The sequence below is a fragment of the Daphnia pulicaria genome, chromosome 8 (assembly GCF_021234035.1).
Source record: "Daphnia pulicaria isolate SC F1-1A chromosome 8, SC_F0-13Bv2, whole genome shotgun sequence".
NCBI classification, from domain to species: Eukaryota; Metazoa; Arthropoda; class Branchiopoda; order Diplostraca; family Daphniidae; genus Daphnia; species Daphnia pulicaria.
Genome location: NC_060920.1, coordinates 2,579,604 through 2,602,267, shown reverse-complemented (window position 1 = coordinate 2,602,267; position 22,664 = coordinate 2,579,604). Strand labels below are relative to the sequence as shown.

Sequence of the window (22,664 nt, the reverse complement as noted above, 5' to 3'; positions counted from 1 at the left end):
CCCCTCTATATTACTGTATACTCTTCGTCTTTTATTCTTTCTTTTTTCTTTCTTTTGGGTTATGCACAGCAGCAGCGGCAGCAGCAGCCAGATGATATATCCTGCCTTTGTTTGACCCCCACAAGAGAAAAAATCTGAAAAAAGAGTAGGTACCGTACCCTATACACACACAAAAAAAAGTAGAACAACTGACGTGACTGTTAAGTCCATTTTCGGAAGCTACAAGACATCCGCGCTTTAGTATGTCTCCCGCGAGACATTTCGACGCTGTTTGCGCCGCTGTCTATTCTTTTTTCTTTGACTTGATTGAGGGAAAAATCGCAAAGATTGTGAGTTTTCTCTTTTCTTTTTGAGCGCTAACTGGACAGGGTCACTTCCTTCCGGTTGTCGTTTGATGGCCGACGCACAGACGCCTCTCAATTCGTCTGCTGGCCCTTTTTTGGTTTGTCACTCTTGTGGATGATCAACTTCTTTTTTTTGGGAGGTTGGCTAAGAAGGCCTCGGCTCTTCTTATTCTCCCCCCGTCTCAGGAGGGCCTTTTTTCATACTCATCTTCTCGACTGTGAGCTCTGCTGCTGCTGCTGCTGCTGCTGCTGTCTGTATGTCATTAGTCTCACTCGGATGAATAAACAAGGAGACCCGAAACAGACAAACCCGCGCACAGACCATCTCTATAGTCCGCCAACGCCGCCAACGATCATAAGGACGCAGCAACAACAAGTCCGTCCTTCCACATCCACACACGCGACAGCTTGTTATTTTGTTTGCTTTTCTCTCTATTTCGCAGAGGATAAGAAGAAGAAGAAGAACAAGAGGAAGCCCACCGATAAGACTGTTGAGCCTGTAGTTAAAACAAAAAGGAGCTCCATCCAGCAGGAGCAGAGAAAAACTCATTAATTTTATTTCTCGTTTTTTATGTTGCGCCCAGTTGTCGTGCCTGAAACATTTTCGATTCTTTTCTCTCTTTTGATCGGCATTCAGACGTGCTCGGGGTAGATCCACAACGGAATGCCCATAATACAGCAGATATACTCGGAAATACTTTCCTTTTGTTTTAGGAGCCTTTTTTCTTTCTATTTATATACGATGTGTATTTAAATACCCGGACGGCGGTGGCTTATTCTACTTCTCCGGGAATGTGCATAGGAAAAGAAAGAAATAGAAAGAAAGAAAAAGATTTACGTATTGTTTGTCCATGGAGACGAGAGAGATTCCCATTTGGAAATTGTCTAAACTGTTAGATTTTGTGTTTTGCCTATTTGGTCTCAATTCGGGTTTTCCCATGTGCGTGTCGTGTGTACCTATCGAGTTAGTTGCATGGCATCTCTGGATATGGAAGAGATCTACAGACAACTCGTTACGCACAGACAACCGTGATGGTGCGTGTCGATGACGTCACCGAATCTCTTAATCAAATTGTCCAAATTCGGTGCCAATCGTCTCCAAGCCCAAAGCCATTGGTTATACAACTGGGTTCGAGTGGAGAGTCTCTTATCGAATCTGCAACATCTTCATGTGTGTCACTCTAATTAGACCCTCGGAAGTTGAACGCATCGACTCGTGCGCAGTTGTCAGATGTGACGCAATGGACGCACATATTTGTGTGTGCCGTATTGGACTCGTGGATCTCAATTTTATTGGCGCAAGAAAGAGAAAAGAGAGAAAGTGAGTGGGGGGATATAGAAAATATCAAATAATAATGGATGGATCGCCCGTCGGTCAATCAGATTGCACCGGGCACACACCTGGAAAAAAGCAACGGAAAAAAATAAAAAAAAGAGTGTGCCATCGTCGCCTATCCACCACATAGTGCTGCTGGCCGCCCTATACCCAAAAACATTCCAACAGAAAGCCCATAGCCAAAATCCAGCGATTTCCCATTTGGAATTTGACTCCAGCCGCTATACGGTTGCAATTGATTATATATGAAACTGTCAATGGCTAAATAGATATACCGTAGGCAGTGTCGATTCAACGAAATAATGGGGTAATCAAGTGTGTGGAAATTAATGCGCCAATTTGGACTTGGACCATAAAAATAAAAAAATAAAAACGACGACGGGCGCATTTGTTGGTTATGTCAGTTGTGAATGTACGTCAAGTCCGTCCCATTTGTTTGTCTTCTTCTCCTGAAATGTTTGCCTCTTGGTTCTTATAATAAAATAAAAAAAACAGGAACGACCAAATTGACTCAAGGTGTTGCCAAACTCTCGACAGCTATTTGTTTTTTTCCCTCTCTTTTGCTGGCCATTCCTGATGTTTGATTCCATTTGATTCCGTGTTGATTGTTGGGAAATTAAAGCCCATAGCACAACAAGAGGGGAGTATACACCGCACATTCCTATTTTGTAGAGCTAACTAAATATAAGAACGGCGCTCCCCCCCCCCCCCTCAGAAAAACATCAGAGGCTCCAACACACACACCCACAGCCAACAACGCCAGCCAAAAGAATATTATAAGTGATAGACGCCACAGCAGAGTCAAAATCACTGGGCAATGTGTGGCCAGACAAAGACGTTTTGCTGCATCATCCATGGGCTGCTCCATACACAACAGCCGAGACTCTCTTGATCAATGTCTCCATTCAGCACAGCCCCGGGACTTAAAAAGCTTCTTTTTTGGGTGTTGTGTGGGCTGTGAGGTCCGACCTCTTGAACCCCTTGCGAGTTCGACTGCTGGCAAGCCGATGCTGTGTGGTCTGACTGGCCTGTCATTAATCTAAACATGAGGCAGTGTAGAAGCGGGCAGCCGTAGCGGACGGACCGCAGCCACAACAGCAAGAAAGTATAAAAGAAAAGAAAAGACAAAAAGGGCTAGTTGTTTGTATGCTAACATTGTTCAACCCGATCGCATTATTCACAGCAGAAAGAGACAGCAGCAGAGAAACAAAAGGGCCCAACCAACCGACCGACCAACAACGGAACACCAGAAAAACCCGCAACTCTGGTGCACGTAAAAGGAATCAAAAGAACAAAACGGAAAAAAAAACACACACAGACACGCCAACAAGCCGCGGCCAGCCAACGAATGATAATAACAAGTCTCTCTCTCTCTCTCTCTCTCTAATGCAATCGGAATTTCTCCCGAGTCCCCTCGTCGTTGTTGCCTATTGGGCCGATTGGTGACACGCACATGCACCCGTTGCATGCGCGCCAGGAGCTGCTGCTGCCGTTGGAATATTCTTTTAAAAAAGAAATCTGGGGTCTCAATCTCAAAAATCAATCTCAATCAATCTCAAAAACCACTTGTCCAAATCGCTCGATCTATAAGACGACAGTAGCCAAGCAACAGATGGCATTTTCTCTCCACCGCATTCATTTTACAGGGAGATAGGCATTCACGTTTTGCTTTTATCTATGTACAAAACTTTGGCGGAGATTTTGGAAGGCCGAAATCAGGTCGTTCTATCCTTCCCTATTATATTATACCTGCGCCATATATTATCGTCTCCATCAAGTTTTTAGAAGAATTTGGGGAAATATTCACTGATGCTTTTTGGGTGATGTGTACCTTCTTTATTACCCGTTGGGCATGAATCGCTTAGGGCGTGAAATTTCAAGAGACGGGTGAACTGTAAAATTTGACGATAACCACCACCCACCCACTCGCCCGCCAGCCAGCCACTCCCGCGCGGTTATATAAATCGAAGTGCAAGTCCACTTTACGGGATAGATCGGATATCAAAAGTCAACAAGTCATTCAGTCGTCAGATATAATAAACAAGTTGTTTATATAAAAGCAGCAGACACGATATACGGGGGGCGACTTGCATATTGGCAAATTTCCCGATGCATTCATCATCCCATTACTTTAACATATGTATAGCACTTTGTGAAAACACGCGTTGCCATCCATTCATCATGGTCGTCTGGTCTGGAATAGTTATATACAAAAAAGAGTATAGACGCCAGACCTCTCTATATTCCAATGCCAATTTTATCGATTCATCCATATTTCTCACTTGCGCTAATTGATTGGCTTGAGTCGATTTCCCTGTGTCAACAATTTCTGTACAACATTCATCCCAAGGGCCAGTAGAAATCGATAGATAAAAATTCCATAGAAAACAATCGGGTTGTCTGTCGTATCGCGTCCCCCATCAATCGAATAACCCGAGAGAGAACATTTCAAATATCCCCCCGATCTGATAGCGTCTTCAATCAGAATAAAATTTATTGATGAACGTCTTCGATCTCCTCACCCATCCACCCAAAAAATGGAAGGGAAAAATTGTCCCTGACCCGACAGATTAGATCAAGAACAATACGGGCCGGTTTGCGGGCGTGATGGAAACAAAAGATTGGCTGAACTGAGAAAAGTCGGATGAGCGCAAGAGAGAGAGGCCACAGAAAAAGTTTGACACGCCGAAACTATTTGGGTTTTTCCCCTTTGATAAAGAGACAGGGGATGAGAGACGTGAACATTTCGGTCCAACTTATACATCAAAGTTATGAAGAAAGGCCACCGTAGACAGAACAAAAAGTCAAAAGAACAATAAAGCAGGGCCATCCAGCCAAAGGAAATAACAATCCACCAAATCGATCCATTATCGCACGGTTGAGCTGCGCTTAATTGATTGAAAAAACATACACAGCACACTCGGATGTGTCTAGTACTATACTAGACGGCGCGGATTATAAGCAAGACAGATTGACGGACGTGAGCGTGTCGTGTACACACACACCAGACAACTTTCGAACGAAACGGAAAGACGATGAGAAATTCATTCGAAATAGGAAAAAGAGATTCCTGTTTTCTTTTTTACTTGCGGTGTACAACAACAACAGCGTATAGGAGATTAAATTATTTTCTTATTCCTCATCCCTCCTGGAATTATTCACACCTGGTTGCTTCATATTTTTCCGCCAGTAGATTTGATTACGCGTTCGTTCGTTTTTTTTTTCTTTTTCCCGGGGCTCCGGGCGTATCGCCTTACCACCGGCGTCGTACAACCGGGGGGACTCTCGAATGACCCACATTCGGGAAAAATACAGACACGCGGGGGATTAGACCTAAACTCTTTCAAATATTAAAGAAAGGGAGTGAACATGTCAAAGATTCGAGTGTTTGTTTGTGTACCTGGTCTAATCTGATGCAATTTGAAAAAGCTTTTTGTAAGATGTGGTAATGTACATTTCAATTGGGTTTTTTTGAACGGAAGTACTACATGGGAATTTACGACAAGACGATTGAATTACTTGAAACATTGTCTCCTTTCTCCTGTGTCTTTTTGCCTTTACATTTACACGCAGTAACAAATAGAAATGTGGAAATGCATGGCGTCAGACGATTTACCATTTTCCATCGCGATTTTTCTTTTTCTTTTTGTTATTTTTATGTATTAGGTTGTTTCCGGTGGAAAGAAAAAGAAAAATAAAAACACAAAATAAGTGAAGAGAGATGCGGAGGGGAGAGAAGAAAAAAGGTTCACACCGCGGTCTGACACTCTAAACGGGTCGTGAAACGCCACTAAAAGAGAATCAAATGAGACTAGAGAAAACAACCGAAAAAAAGTAGAGAAAAAGGACCGCGGCCAACAGGTAAACTGTCAACGGTCAACCATAGAAATAAAACGAATACGGCCAAAGATGTCAATAAATATTTTCTTTGTACAGTTTTTAACCCTCTACTCTGTTTCACGATCGTCCCTTTTAAAATAAAAACATTTTGAATTTTTCCGGGGTGAAAAAATATTTAAAAACACCTCCAAAAAATGTGGCGTGTCAATGGGTCTCCTCACATCGGCATGTGATTATTTTCACAAGCTCCGGGAGATTTTTTCTTTTCCCCGGCGTCATCGGAAACTGTTGAAAGACAAAGCGGAGGGTTTTTTACTTTGTATTTTTTCCAAACGAAACATTTATTTATTTGAAAGCGTTGCCCGTCGTCTTCAAGTTATTCAGATGCCCTTACAAGGCACCTACCTACAGGCTAAAGTCATAGAGCTTTGTGTGTGATTGCCATCATCTTTTCTGACATGGATGTTAGACAGGAAGATTCGTACGGCGAATTGAGAGATGCGGAAATTGTTCAACTTGAACGGAATCCCCCCCCCCCCCCCCACGAATTTCTCGGGAAAATTCCTCAATCAATTCCCTTGCGGGCTTCTGATTATCGTTGCGCACAAGTTTGCTGGCCGATGTTATTCGCTTGCCCATCAACTTATGCGTGAATGCTCGCCCCAAATCCACATCATGCCCGGCCAAGATGACGACGATAGAGATCTATACTAGGGTGGGGTTGTGTAGATGAGTTGGGAGTTGGGGGTTATTGCAACCGGGAGGCTGGCTGGCCGGCTGCTTTAATGAAAACGGCATCTTCATATCACGCCATGGCCTTTCATGATTGCCATTTCGTGGCATCAGTCTGGTCAGCTCTGTAGTAGGTACCGTATTCGTTGGGTGGTAAAAGGCAATCGATTCTCATTAAGTTATACAAGGCAAAAGTGAAATATACAGGGACCCCCGCCTAATACGTAATCCAATCAGAGCAACTGGCAGGAGCTAAAACAACAGATGCCATACCGTCAACATTTTATAAAAGCATATACACATGCCGAACATATTGGTATATACACCACCAACGGGGTTTTTTAAAAATATAAGAAAACAGCTGTTATTTCTCATTTTTTTGGGTCGGCCATCAAGTTCCGAGTTCCAGAAGCGGAACCGATGAGCTCGTGACCCTGTAATGCTTAGCCACTCGATCATCATTCATCAGTCGACAAGTCATCATCATCATATCCTTTGATGGAACAGCGAGAATGGAGGAGAGAAATGAAAGAAACGCAGGGAAAAACAGGACGCCACAAAAGCAACAAAACACGCCGCTAAAATAAACCGGTATTTCAGTACAAACAGAGAGGAAAAAAAAGAATCAAAAATTCACGAGGGACCCTTTTATTCTCTCTCGAAAGAAAAAGAAAGAAAAAGTCTAGTATGGATGATCCGTACCGTACCACAATGGCACCAAAAGTCCCATTGTGCTGTAGATATTTGTGTCTCATCTCTTTCCTGTTCAAACGAAAAAACTAACGACCGATCGATTGCAGCGCAAACAATCAACGTGTGCGCAGTGCATTGTTCATTTGTTCTATTCTCCTTTCCCGGAAAGAAGAACCGAAAAAAAGTAACTGCAATCAAAAACGGTAAACCGACAATGACCGACCAACAGCATCAAGCCAAGAGGACTGCGGCAGGTCCCTATCGGTCAATCAAATCTCCTAATTGCACTTTGATTGAACAATTCAAGTTGAAATATGTTGGGAAAAAAAACAAGCCTGATCTGTAGTCGTCCTATATGAGTTATTTAATGAACCCTCAACCCTGACCGAGTCAACGAAAAAGGCAAGAGAAAACAGTTCCAGTCAATAACCGCATATAGTTCAGGAATAATCGTACTCGGTAACGATTTAAAATCAACGCCCGCTCAATAATCAAAAAGGAAGAATAGAGATAAATGTTTTTCCTACCTTTGAGCCTGGGAAATTCAGCCAGGCATCCATCCACTTAAGTGAAACTCCATCCATCCGCCGAAAAGTTGAGTCCACCAGGCGGGATAGGGAGAAAAGGGGGTCCTCGTGAATACACCCACACTCACATGAAGTGTACACGAGGACATTTTAAAGAAAGGGGGGAGGAAGAGATACGTAGCTCGGCCATGGGTAGAATCTCCAATCAACAGGGATGCTGTTTATCTACATGCAAAATATAAATTAAGTCACGAAAAATATTGAGACAACAACAAGTAAGGCAAAGTTGAAAATTATCAGGTCACAGGAATAAAAATATTAAAAATTATTCACCCAAGTGGAGATGCTGAGGTTGTTGCTGTGAGGACAGGTCCAGCAGAAGCAAAACTGGAATATCTTGTTGTTACGTTGGCTGATTCAGGACTCAAATCTGCACAAAGAAAAAGGTTAGACAATGCGAAAAAACTGCCACATGCATTGACAGAAGGCTTACATCATGAATGCTAGTTAAATGCAGTAAAAGGCTAGTCAGAAACTAACTATTCAAAAATTTGGAACAGGCTTAACTCTTTTACCTTTTCTCCCATCATCATTCTTTTTGTCAACTTCATTTTATTTTCCCGCCGAACAGCATGAAATCATTGGAGTGTGATTTAGGCGATTGTATTTCTAAGAGCCACGACACCAGAGTTTACACGACGATCACATTTCTGTAATTTGATTTGTACTGCTATTTTTCGTACAGCCACCAGCCACGTAACGTTTCATTTGCTTTGAAATCATAAACTTTGTCTCTTTATTAGTCTTTTTCGAAACTGGTAAACTTGCAACTTGGAACTTTTAACAAAATGGTAGCAGACGACACTAATATTCTAATTAGCTTAAGATATCGATAGCAATTATTAGAAATCGACCCTCTTTTAATTAACCAACCAATCAAAAACGATAAAAACTTTTTTCTCAGTTTAGCTCTCGACATCCTCGACAGCTGAATGGATTGGGATATTTTTAGTATCTAATAGTTCGTGAACAAGTTTCACTGAGCCCCCCTATCATAGTCCAGATAAAAATACAAATACAAATTGGCACGAAACCCGTGCAAAGATAATTACTTTAAGACCGGCCCAATATAATAAGACTTTTCATACGACTCTCAGGGCTTCCAAGAGGGAATAACCAGTATACCGGTTGAAATACGACAGTATGATATGTACAGCAGCAGGAGCTTTAAAATTCGAATTCTGTCTGTCGAAATGAAATTGTGTAATTATTGACTGTGCTGCCGGATTTGTGTGTACTCACATAAGCAGCATAAGTTGCCGTACTGTGTAATCAAATTCGTTGGTTCTGTAGCAATACAAAATGAGATGGGCGCCGAGGAGGAGAGAACGAGAGGCTCAAGAATTGCGTTTCTAGATGTATATGTAGCATTCTACAATATCCATCTTGTCGTCTAAAGTCTATATACAGGAGGGGGGTCCCGCAACATACGCGATGCATGTATAAAGCACCGTGCGGTAATATATCTCTCATGGATGGAATATAATAAGGCAGCAGAAGCGGAGAAGGAAGATGGAACACACTATATAGGGCGAAAGCTCGTTTCATTATTGCTTTTATTACTGGTTGCGACGGAATATTCGGCGGAGGGGAATATAGACTCTCTGATGCGCTTTGATGGCGGGCTCCGCATCTTCTTCTTCTTCTACTGCCTCACGTCGTCCTCACCGGCTTTTGTCATTCATTATTCAGTGGCCACTCAAGTTCCTTTTTTTCTCCCCTTTTCTCGACGTTCTCAGCGCACCTCCCAGCCGGACTGCCCGTCCCAGCAACTTGGAGCTTTTCTTCTGTCTTTCTCATACACATCGTATATATCCGTATTAGATATGTGTAGTCCCCTTGAACGTCTATTGCGTGCTGTACATCGACAAAGGCGCCTTTAATATTGATCAGTTATATATCCACCTCTCTTTCTCGCTCTTTTTTTAGTTTCTTCCGCACGCGCGTGTTGCCCGTGATGATGCTCATCCACCTGAATAGTTTCACGTCTAGATGTATAAACAACAGGCGCATGCACTGCTGCTGCTGGTGAAAAAAGGGAAAAAAAAAGAAATATACTAGCGTCTATACCCCCTCTTGCGGGATTTCACTGACGTCCCAACACGTAAAGAACACCGGCTGTATAGTATAGAGCTATGCTAGTAGTAGACACTCTCACAAATGGGAATTCGTATAGATTCGTATATAGCTTCTCCTTCTTTTTTTTCTCTTTTTTTCCTGGTGTGTTTTTTATAATAGCTCATAGAGAGACAGGCTATAGACACGGCGGAGACAAGCTCTATTAGGAAATGTCGGGCCGACTAATGCAATGCACTTCATGATTAGGCAGCAGGGTACAACAGCGGCAGTTCAGCGTTCGTTTCCATTAGATAATCAAGGTTGATGCCAGCAGCCATGCGCCGTGACATTCAATGACATTTTACTTTTTTCGCTTCTATTATGGCGCGCAGGATAAACCGGTGAGAATTTGACCCGATTACCCAGTCTATTTCTTATGAGAGTGACATGTTGGCATTTATCAGCTGATGGCAATCTCATTTCCTTCCACGTCAGTCTCAGTTTTCCAACTTAGAGCCGACTGCCATCAGAAACTGCCAGCGTCTTCGTTACCTATTCAATTAAGCTTTCACGATTCTCTCGACTTTTTGATTTGAGAAAGAAAAATAAGAAAAAATGATTGTCTAGGAGACTAAAAAAGATGGTCCATGGTTCGGCACTCTAAAAACAAAAGCCATGAAAAGCTATAGTCATTAGCTATGCTAAAAGAGCTGGCCGAGTCGAGACTCGTTAGCGATCGCTGCTGGGCCATCAATATGCTGTTATTGCGCAATCTATAAGCCGTACCTGATGTGTGTGTGTTTCTTTGTGATGTTGCGCCGGGGCAGCAGCAGCAGCATGCTTGTCTCTGTAGGTAGGCCTATGCTAAATCTTTTAACAGACACACACATTGTACATGGGTTTTTAGGCCGTTCAAGGCACAGACGTCCTGTAATAATCTGCAGCCGCTTGAGTCTTGTCTAGTCATCAAACATTGCCTTTTCTCGTTTCTCTCAAGTCTCGACTCCGACTCTCTGTGTTGTGGCTTCGGCAACGTGTTCATTGAAGAGTAGCCAGAATATCAGATCGTCGTGTATTTCCTCGTCTTGTTAAAATAAAAAAACCGCACACACACACACAGAGGGAAAAGCGCGGCCCTTTTGCTACACTATTAGGGCTTCGTTGAATTTTGGACGGACGGGATCCCTATTATATAGGCGCAGGGGTAATCTATTAAATCAGTATCCATTTCAAATAGCTGAGAAAACATGTGACTTATTGTGAGAGGGTATTAGACTCGGATTAAATCTACTGAACTGGCAGCAACAAACACAATAATATAACCTGGAGCCGCTATACATACACAACAGGAAATGCAATCGGAGAGGCAATTGAATTCGTCGATATTACATCCAGCAGCAACAGCACAGTCGAAAAAAAAAGTGCGACTGCTGGATGATTTTCCCGCGTGCACTTTTGATTTCATTTCGTGATAGTATATAGGTATAACCGTCCCGTTTCTTTCTTTTGATTTCTCCCACGCGACGACGACGACCGTGACGCCATGGCTACAGATGGCTGTACATACAATCATCTCAGCATCAGAATCCGCTGCCGTAGACGAAGCGATGTTATTCCCTGTTGATTTGAACAAAAGAACCCCAAGAAAACTCCCGCAGTCGGCAGAAAAAAACAGCGTCGACTCTTTTTTTTATTTTATTTTATTTCTCATTTTACCGAAATGTTTCTTTCATTTTCTTCGTTGCTCCTTTCCCAGCAATAGAGCCACAACGTGTTGTGTGTAGTTCTTATGATTTCTTATTCCTATCGGCTCTCTGAGATGCTGACTGCAGTCGAGCGTTTTAACATAAACACGCCGTTTCTATGGGGCCATTGGGGCCTGTTGCTGCGGAGAGATCTTCCACCTTTTTTTTCCCAATCGAACATTTTCCTCGTGCTGGCACAAAAGAGCCATCCAACTATTTAAATAGGTTAAAATTTTGGGGGCGCAGACAACAGCACAAATAACCACAACAACAACAGCCCCAAAAAAGATATGAATATGATAACAGCAGCACTGGTCGTAAATTTCTTCTCTCGTGCACGTATGAGGCGGAAAAAGGGCTCGGCAGGAACAACATATCGCTAAACTGTTTGCATATCAAAAGGGGGGGGGGGGTATGCTGACTAAACCGTCGTCCCATCGTATAATATAATGAACATGAAAAACACGAAATGTTGGACGGCAATTTCTTTTTCGATACTTGAGTCTTTCTTCGCAACTATCAACTTTTTTTTATTTTTGGGTGGGAGAATATTTTGAATTTTATTTCTCCATTTTTTGAAGAGAACACATTCCCTGTTTATTATACAAACCCCGGCCCAAAGATTTTTCTGCAGCACACGCGTAAATCAGGTGAAAGTCGTTGAGCATCTCTGAGTCAATATGCCCATAAATGAACGTTTACAATGACGACGGCGGCGGCGGGAATGACGCAATAATATCCGCCGCAGCAGTCGGGAGTTTTACCGAATGAAGTGTATGCACTCAATTTTGTCGAAGAAAGAAGGGGGGAAAAAAGGGCTCATCAATGGTAATGGCGTCAGCACAAACATGGCCGGAGATGAGGAGGAGCTGACTCGATCATAGTCGAAAAAGAATATTATTTACGATCGAATAAAAATAATTTTGCCGCTCTTTTTGTGGCCAGCGGTAAATTGCGCTTGACAAGAGAGAAGCGGAAATGCGCCGTGTTATCAGTGACGCAATAACCCAATCTGGACAGGCGAGTCTAAATGTGTTGATCAATCATTTCGATTTCAAATCAAAACGTCAAACGCTGTCCCATCATCATTTCATCGTGTCTATCGATAAATAACAGTGTACAGAGTGTGTGTGTATAACGACGTGTGTAGTTTCATTGATTAGTCTCTCACAGAATAAAAAAAAAATCCCGCCGCACACTCTGTCGGAGGTCCGTAACTTTTTCCCCAACAGCAGCCACAGGCCGGCGGGGTCTGGAAATCAGATCGTGATATCGGGGTTCTCTCTCGGTCGCATATTTATGCATACATTTCCATATCCTCTTTTTATCTAGTTCTTCTTATTTTTCCTTCCTTTTGGACTCGAGCGCGTTCCTCCATATGTATAAAGCAAGAGCCTCAATATTGATCTTTTACCCCCAGCACATCCTTTTTATTTTTATTTTATTTTTCGTCAGCTCATTCACTCTATCTTGGAATATTAAGTCTTTTTTTTGTATGCGTCAGAACTCCGCAATTCTTCTTTCTTTCTACTTTTTCTTTTGTTTTCTTGTTCTTCTTCTGTTGGATAGACTTCCTCCTTGCTGCCTTGCCGCTTCGTGTTCCGCCGAGGAAACTTGACATTCTCCGAGCCCATAATTGTACGAGTGGATGTTGGTCGTTTCGGCAGACAGTCACGTTCTCACCAATCAGACGAAGAAGAAAAAGAGAAAAAAGAAGGAAAAAAGTTTGTTTCTCCCGGGCCCTTAAGGAATAAAGAGCCATGCAAGTATATAGAAGAGAGAGAGAGTTCCCAGTAGATAGAATATAGACGAAATCGGTCGTCGGAATAATTTGGAGCGTTTTCTTTAACAGCGGAGCAGCCAGCTAGCTGCTAGCAGCAACTACTTGCAATATAACCACGAGACATGAGTGGCTTTTCCAGGTAGCTTTTCCCGGTTCAAAGAGACAAACTGGGAACAATTTGCCAGCGCTCCTCCTTTACATTGTCTCTAAAAACCCTTCAAATGTAGACGTGGGGGGGGGGGGGGGGGCCTTGCGAAGAATTATGATTGAAGGAGATGCGGGGAACTAGTGATTGTATTAACGAACTCACCAAACTACAAAATATAATGTGCGTCAAATATCTCAGCCGCAATATAACCGCCATCATCGCAGCAAATAAGAATCCAAACGATCATTATTTGTTGATCATTCACGGCCAACGGTTTTTCATTTCTTTTTTTCCTTTTTGTCAAATAAACTCTGGTTAGGAGATGTTTTTTTTTCGTTTTCAATCGATTGGGATGTGTGGTGTATCTGCACAGCCCCGCTCTTCTTGTAAATGTTTGTAGGCAACCAAAAAAAGTTTAAGTTCAATTGACGGCTCAAGCATGGCTCAAGTACGACTCATTACTGTACTAATTTTGACAGCTGGCAGCAAATTGCTAAAAATAAGAGTAGCCTGCAATCCTGTCTAGTGGCGAATTGTAACATTAAAAATCGCACATTTTCTTTAGCGCGCGTTTCAAAAAAGTCGGAAATTATACTTTAATAGATTCGAGAATAGATTATCTAAAATAAATACAAAATAAACGTTATTAACTAACTGTTATAATAATTGGAGGCAGTAGCAGCAGCTGCCGATTTTATTTGGCTGTTGCTTGGTACTATATACGTCGCTTCTGCTCACAGGGGAATTTCCCGTCAATAATTCAGTTCCGTCAATCACGTCATCTTCCCCCCCCCCCCCAACCATTGAATATTGCAATCTGATTCAATTGATTCGAAAAATAAACTATAGGAAAAGAAAAGCTGCATCGCCCTTAATTGGCGATGTAATGTTTAAATTAAAAAAAAAAACAAAATAAAATAAAAAGAAGTCAAACAGTTGAAAAAGTTGAAATGATGTCGAGAGTCGAAGCGAATGGCTGACAAACAGACTGACGTTGTTTATGCACTAAGCTCGTGTTGATTCTACGCTTCCCTTTTTTAAATAGAGACACGCAACGCACATTTACGCACGCACCCCCTCCATTCTCTCTCTCTGCTGAGACTCTCGTCGTGTCTACTTGTTGATTCAAAACAGCTCGACTTTTTCCCCCGATTAGATATTGATGTGGCTGCAATACAATGCTGTTTAATATCTATCCTCCGCTTTTCTCTTTTTTTTTTTAATATAAATATATCCAACTTTCATTTTCTACATGTAATAATGACACACAAAAAGGCTTTGGCATTTAACTTGTCAATTAGCAACGCATCGGCATCGACTTTACAACTATGCAGAAATAGTTGGTAAGGATCTAAAAGGAGAGCTGCTGTAGCTGTCATTCATTCTTTTGCCAGATAACTAACCAGATTGGTTTCCTCAAACTGGATGAATGTCAATTTGTCAATGAGTCGTGTGGCTCCCCCCTATTTTACATTTCGGTTTCCAATTTCATGTGCTGGAAGATTGCAGAGTGATAGAGCATTTAAGCCAGAAACAAGAAAGAAGGTGGGGTGTCACATAAGGGGAAGAAAAAAGGCCCATGTAGAATAAATGTCAGCTCTATACCGTAAGTCAAGCCAAGAGGGTTCTAACCTCTCCATCTCTCTCTTAAAAAGAGCTCGGCTGCTGTGAGAGATAGAGTCTTGCTGGGGTCCTGATGGTTTGGACAGCAACGCCAGACACGCCAACAAGAAGGGGCCTCGACACTCTCAACCCAAAACCATCTCCTTCGGCCGCCACCGCCGTCGAGTTCTGCTCAACTCGTTTTCTTCTTTCTCGGTAAAGGGACGACCCAACAATTTATGACACACAATCAAGTTGCAACAAGCACAGCAGCAGCAGAAGCTAACTCTTTTTTGGGTCCCCTTCGCTTTTGTTGACGCTGTCGGTGGATAAACCGGGAGAGATGCGCTCGCTGGCGCACAAGTTGAACGGCAGCGGCGGCGGCTTCATTTGCCCGCGGATCCAGCAGCAGCAACAATGGCCGTGGATATAAAAACCCATGGCGCAGCTGTTGCGAGGCCGTTTTTGCGGCCCAGCCACAGCAGAGAATATTGCACCGCATCTCTTCTATGTGTACGTATGGAGGGGGGAGGAAAAAGCAAATGCCAATGTCATTTTTCGACGGTAAATAACGCAGCTGTTTTTGAACGGTCCCCCTTCCTATTTTCATCTCTTCTTCTTCCCATTTGGATTTTTCTTCCTTCGCTTAACTCTTGAAATTCTGACGTCAACGACATTTTTCATCATTATAATGGGCTTTTGGCACATTCGAGTTGATTGAATAGTGATTTATTCCCCCACTTTTCCATCACGTCGGCGTTAAGTTATTTGCTTCTTCACCCGGCGCATCATAGAGAGAAATATAGAAGAAATATACGACAACAGGAAATGGAAAATGATGTTACATAGTAGTAAACAGTTCCATATTCACGCTGACCGCAGAAAATTTTTTAAAAAAGAGTCGAGGATGTTTTTGGGGCTTCAGGCGATCAGCAGGCGGCGAAATGTTGTTACTCTTCAAGGATTTATTTTGTTTTCCCCTATAGCTCCGTCTAGAATCGACAACGCCTTTATCTGCTGCCTATATACACCTTTCAATCAATTGCCCAATACGGGAGGAGGAGGCCACACGGAACATATTCGTGGGAGAAAATATCTAACGTCTACTAGAGAGAGAGTTCACCACATCACAAGGTTTATATAGATTGGCGCCAGCAACCGCTTCTTTTTTTATTTTCTAAATAAAGTTGCGTGAATGATGAGAAAAGCCGATCTTATAATGCACACACGCGGTGCGCCAGCTCTAGCGCATTAACAAACCGGTGGTGGCCCTTGGGTTATTTTCTTGTTGGGCTTCTTGTTTTGGTTATTCGCTTCCGAAATGGTGGGCGTGTGATTTGTCCTGATGGAAAGCCTCAGATAATACGACCGCGTCATCAACAGGTCCATAGAGTCCGATAGAGTCTTCACCCGGTTGAAAGGCGTTGACGCATAGATTTTTATACCGAAATTCCCATAGAGCCGGACGAGCGCGAGCGTCGACATGCAATTGGGCGGGGTCGCCTTATTGGCGTATAGGAACATCTCAGAAGTTGACGTGAGACTGCTGAGAGATACTAAATCGAAAAGAATGGGGACGTATTTAAAAAAAGAAACCTCAATCTAAAAAAAGAATTTTTTTTTTAAAGAAGGTGACTATAGTTCTTATTTATGTTCTTGTCAAAAGCGTCGAGAATTATAGAGAAGCTCCTTGTATTTCAGAGAGAGTCAACACAGGGGCGAAAAAGGAGAAAGCGAACGCGTTCATCATTTGTCTTGCGACTTGTTAATTATATACCAGCCAGAGGCCGTGTGTGTGTGTCTCATCGACGATCTTCCCCAGTTCATTATATCGATGCGACACAAAAGACCAGTAGCATAAATCTCGTCGAAAATGCATTTCTATTTGCTGTCCAATTTTTCTGGGGTTAAAATGTACACACTTTCAAGTTCAAGTTTGACTCGTCAACAGGGCGAAAGATGGATCGGTGTGGAGGTAAAAATACGTCGTCGATTTAATATATAATACGACCGGGCCTTATTCAAAAGAAAGTTGGAGAGAGTAGACCTATACAACTTTCAGCGACGGCCAGAGCACTTGGAAGGACCTTTGATTTCTCAAGTCTATGGCCGAATCAATATCGTTGGGTTGTTTGTTTCTCCGTAATGTTTTTCTTCTTCTTTTTCTCTTCTTCTCCGACGACGACGACGACCGTTTTCGTTTTGATGAACTCGTGAAAAAGTCAACAAGACAAAACCAGATCGGATTGCACCAACCCTGACCGCCTTCAACTGTGGCATCACTTTTTTAGTTTTTTCCCGGTGGCTCAGATGCTGTGGACACGGGGGGAGAGTGAGCACAGCACGGACCGGCCTATAGCTCATCATTTGGCTCGGGCGCGTCCGGCTTTTACCAAATATTGGAGAGGGGAAAAAGAAAAAAAGGAAAGAGTCAACAGAAGAGGCGAGCGACAGCTCCAGTCGCCCCTTTTCCTATATGCCAAGTCGACGCAGCAGAAAATGGAAGCAGAAATGCTCTCTGTATAGTTCACGTCACACACAGAGGAAAGAAAACAAAAAAAGAAAGAAGAAGAAGAGATTGAAAAAGAGACTCCTGCACACACACAGCACAGTCCAGCTCACTGTGTCATCAATGACCAAGCAAAAAGGGAAAATGAGAAAACCCTCCAGCAGAAGCAGCAGCAGCAGCCCTGGCCACACAGCTCGTCTCACAAGAGCAGCACCTGGTAGTTCCATTTTTCCCCCTTCAATCGAACCCACAGCCCACGAACCCAGGTCGAACCAGGCCTTTATTTTCCCCCTTGATCTCTTATTCTCCTCCATATTATCCCTCTACGCAATTCTCTCCGTTTGTGTGTGTGTGTGTGTGTACATAATAGCCGACAGCATCTCTTTCAATAGGCCTAGGATATAATAATCAACCGCGCTGTTGTACACAAGGTTTTCTATTGTCTGCTATTATTGCCATCATCGAACTGCTCTCTGCCCAGCAGAGTACAACTGCGCGATGCCTATCGCTACATACGTCCAATAATAAATATAATAACCCCCTCGACCTTGTTTTATGTAATCTCCCTTCAACCCCCACAGCGAAAGTCGGGCGTTCCAAATTTCTTACTTTAAAATCTATGGCCATCAGAGAATAAGAGAATGAGATTGTAAAGCTTATTCTTTCCACGGTTATGATTTCGACCCTCTTCAACTTTTTTCTGTTGGGTCTATGAAGTATACCCTCCCTTCGTATATGATATAGACGAGACCCTTTGAGGCGCTGGCATGAAACAATTTGTATATGGCAGGCGGGTAGAAAAAGAATTGTAAAAAAGAGCCTTAAATATAACACAGATGTAGTATAACTTCAAGGGGTGTTATTATATTATATGATATGTACGGTAGCCGGCCTCACGACAAGATTCGGCAGCTAATCTCGTCAAAACATCACACAGGGAAATTCGGTGTTTTTTCGAGAGAGAGAAATAGATCGCCGAGGAATAAAATGTATCAAATCGGACCCTTGAGGGTGAACGAGGGGAAGAACAATAATACATTTCATATAATATAAGAAACAAGCCGCCGAATCACAAAAGATGATATAGACAAGTCAAGCATCCTACTGGAAGTCGTATCACAGGCAAACTCGATAAGCTCCGACATCCTCTTAATTTCATTGAAAATGCATTGATGTTTTGTGTCTCAAGAGTCACTCTGCCATATCAAATCAAACAGAGATTCGCTATATAAAAAATTTAATCGCTTATATTGGTTGTTCCGACTGATGCTGCTGGATGACGACATCCATCTCATTGGGGAATCAAAAGAAATATTTGAAAAACAACCAAAAAGAGAACAGCGTCGTTTTCTTTTGTTTTTTTTTACTCTCACGAAATATTAAAATGAATACTTTAGGGGGAAGATGATGATCGTCAAAAGATTAAGGATCACTATATATAACCGGTTATTACGAGTCGTTCATTTTCTTTTTCAATTTCGTCCACGAATATTTAAAATACACCAACTTTATTTTCATGTTGTTGAATAATCGTCTCTCTATGCGATATGACACAACCATCAAATAAAATACCCTATAACGCTATTATATCCTGGGCGATCCATACCTATATCCGATCGATAGACACAGCGCAGTTTTGGATGTTTTTGCTACGGTGATGATGAAGGTATCGTCTCTCTCTTTTTAATTAAAAACGAGTGCGGCGCTATCATATAGACGAGAAGAGCGGGGGGATATAACATTCTCCGAAAGACTCTTGTCTCCATCACGATGGGGAATATAAACATAAACACACGTAAGAAGTGGACGTCAAAGTAGATGTTTGACCCGTACATCAACTGATTGCCATCTGATCTCTCCGCATCGTCACAGCGTGCGCAGTTGTTGCTCTATTGTCGAGCTCAACTTATTATGACGCGCAAGTTCTTCAGCCATCAATTCGAAGGCATACAAGAAGAACCCAGAATAAAAATAACACGAAATGAGAGGAGAGAGAGGAAAAAAGTGAGGGGGAATGAAAAGAAATCGACAAACCCAATTAGGAATTGAAATGGTGTTTGATGCTGTCGTCGTTTGGGGTGGGCTATAGTCACTCGATTCCATCCGGATCAGTAGAGAGGGGTGAGTCAATCTAATTTTTTTTTAAATCAAGAGACTGGAAGCGAAACGGAGCGGGGGAGAAAGAGAGAAACTGGGAGGGAGTTGAGAGAGGATGGATCACTCAGTCTCAGAGAACTAGTTGGGAGTATAGAGAGGGGAATCGGAGAATTAACATAATTGATAGCAACGGACGGCACACATATACTGGTGCCGTCGCCACTGGTAGTGTATATAAAACTAAAAAAAAAATATATGCAAATAGAAAAGGAAAAAATCAGAAAACTAGAAAATGAAAGAAGAAACTATCAAAGTTAGATACCAGATCAAACAGTGAACTCACGTTCATCTAGTACTTGTGTCTCCACAGCAATTGGCTCAAGGAAAAAGAAGAAGAAATCCCGAGTTTGAGATGTTCGTGAGCGTCTTATACGATCAGAGTACTAACAAGGTTGAGGGGGGAAAATAAAAGTGACAATCTCCCAACAAGAGGGACTGGTTTAGATCGACCATTATTTTATCAGAGTCGTCACATCACGATTTTTCACTTTCTTTTTCTCAACCGAAAAGTTCCTTTTGTTTTGTTTCTTCACTGCTGCTGTCTGTATATAACAAGTTTTGTCTATAATCAGCAACCACCATCTATTTTTCGCCTTTTTCTCTTTCGTGTTCGATAATGGACCAAGTGATGGCTACTTGGCGCTGACGGAAAAAAAAATGAGTTCCCTTGATTTTTTGTTTTATTTTTTCCCAGACTTTTTGGGTGATCGATCAAACTGGCTGGTCTACCACATGTCAGCAGTGGTCCAACGCAATTCGGTCAGTCGTCCCTAAATTCTAGACTAATCAAACCACTGTCTATAGAAATCTATTCGTTATGTATATTTCGTCTTATATAATCAGACAAATTCCCTTTTCCAGCAGACAGGAGACCCAATCTATAGACACACACGGGTGATGATTATATTTATAGACTTGTGAACTAAACGCTAACAAAAATTTGACGACTCCCAACTAATCACGTCATTTCGAATCAATGTTTCGGGAAAGCTGAAGCGCAGGAATCTTGGCTCGTGAAATAGGCAGCAGTAGTCTATATAAGAGTTGTCTTCTCGTTAGCCACAGCGCAGTAACAAGTAGGCTTGCGACTCATTCAATTAGACTAGCAGCTCGTCTAAGCTTCTACTTCTAGTTCTAATTCCGTGCGGTTGTTTCCTTCTATATACCGACGAGAATATAAGAGGCGACGATAATTCTTCATCCCTTTTCTTGTTTAACCCCCTTATACGTAATAGAAATTGATATATAAGAGATGAACTCTTGAGAGAAACCGGATCAAAAGAGAATTGCCATTATTTTTGACGCCTTGATTGAATCCTCTTATCCATGTCCCATTATATTTCTCTCTTTAACAACATTACTACTTTTTCCCGTAGCGACGAGTGGTATATAGTACGTCTTGAACGTTGGGAGATGTATTTAAAGAATCTCTAGAATTTGTTTCACGACGACGACGACGACGAAATATACTCGCGCGCGCCAGTGAATTTCCCTTCGTTTAGATTTTCGATCCCTTAGCTGCAACCTAAAATGTATAAAAGATAACGAGCTCTTCTTTTTTCCCCCTTCCACCTCCATTCCTTCCGCCATCGCCCAGTTCCTTTTTCTTTTACTTTTTCGTCTTCTTGGTGTTCTCTCATCCATCGAGCTGTACACACACACCCGTCGTCCCCCCTTTTCTACATGGTAGTAGTACCGGCAAAATTGGAAATTAGCCAGGAACGCGCGCTCCCATCGTCTAGTACACACTCAAGATTGCCGTTTTCATTAGAGAGAAAAATATCCTGGGCTCCATTATCAACTTTAGCTTCCATTGAATCATTGTCTATCTATCTCTCTCTCCAAGGCAACTTAATTGACATTCTTCTTTTTTTTCCAAAAATGTATCCATAGCTACAAGCTTCCCAAAAATATTAAATCACCATCACAATGTCTAAGCTGGATGTTATAGCGCATTGATCTATTTAGGACGACGCCGAAAAGATGAAAACTTGACGTTGACCAATTTTTGGCAATTTCTAGCGAAAAAAGGGAAATGATTCGCATCGAGCATCTTATATTCCAGACTGAATAAACCTCAATTCTCCTAGCTGAGCCACTGAAAAATCCTTGGAAAAATCTGTAACGATTCCAGTCACATCTATTTGGTGATTCGTCGGCGCATGCGCTGCGCTGTGTGTCCAGAGTGTTGCATGAATGTTTCATGCCGTCCAAATCAGAATGTATGTGTAGATATATTATGCCAGCGCTGGCGCGCTGTATTATATTTTCGGCTGCGACGACGACGACGTATCCTGTCGATCCCTTTGAAGAAGAAAAGAGCAGAGGGAGAAAGAAAAAAGAGATATCCGAAAAGCTTTGTAGACTCTTTTTCTTTCTCTATAGAAACAAGCTGGCGCACAGGCGAGATTCGGATAAATGTAAGGCGGAGAATCTAAGGCGTGAGGTGCGGCCAAGAGCATCAAGGTATAGAGAGAGATGTAGTGCATGATAGTACACATACAGACGCCGAAGAGCAGCCGAAGAGCATACATAGAGAGATAGAGGGGGGTCATATGTAATCCAGTTCATTGTCTATTCCGGCCCAGTCCTCCTACGCTCAAATTGGAAGGACAGTAAGAATGGGGAGAGAGAGAGATAGACACACACACACACACGTATGGCTAAAGAAGGAAAGAGAGAGAGGATTTTCAAATGGAAGCTATATAGGGAAATCCCCAGCAGCAGCCTCAGCTTTGCACATCAAGCGCCCCAGAACCAGCACCAGAGAGTTTCCCTTTGCTTTCACGCATCTCTCGTCGTCTTGGGCCGGAATCAAATACTCATCCAATCCTCGTTGTCTTATCTTGTCTGTTTTTTTCCTATCGAGAATCTCCGCGCGCACAATCTAACTGGAATATTAGAGCATAGAGGTTTTGATGGAACCCAATTCAACAGGGAATACTATGTATAAAGATCGCACACCCTCATATTCTTAAATGGAATCAAGCGTCGAGTGGTTAGACTTTCGGTGTAAAATATAAGCTTTGATGAATCATTCTGTGAGCGCTATCGACTTTTTGGACCGAAAACATACGTGGATATTATATAGCGTAACATTTTTAGACTTTACCCCCGGCAAGTGTGTTAC

General features: G+C 42.3%; 1 long non-coding RNA gene across 2 annotated transcripts in view; it reads right to left on the bottom strand.

The window, feature by feature from the left end:
- LOC124312548 overlaps positions 1-22,664 on the bottom strand; it is a 28,953-nt gene that overhangs the window by 2,977 nt on the left and 3,312 nt on the right. Inside the window, exons 3-4 of one of the 2 annotated variants that reach the window (XR_006910541.1) lie at positions 7,806-7,902; positions 7,473-7,697 (exon numbers count right to left, since the gene is read on the bottom strand). This is a non-coding gene — a long non-coding RNA (uncharacterized LOC124312548). Of the gene's footprint in view, positions 1-7,472; positions 7,698-7,805; positions 7,903-22,275; positions 22,426-22,664 lie in introns of those variants that run through there. The other variant, XR_006910542.1, reaches the window with a different exon arrangement.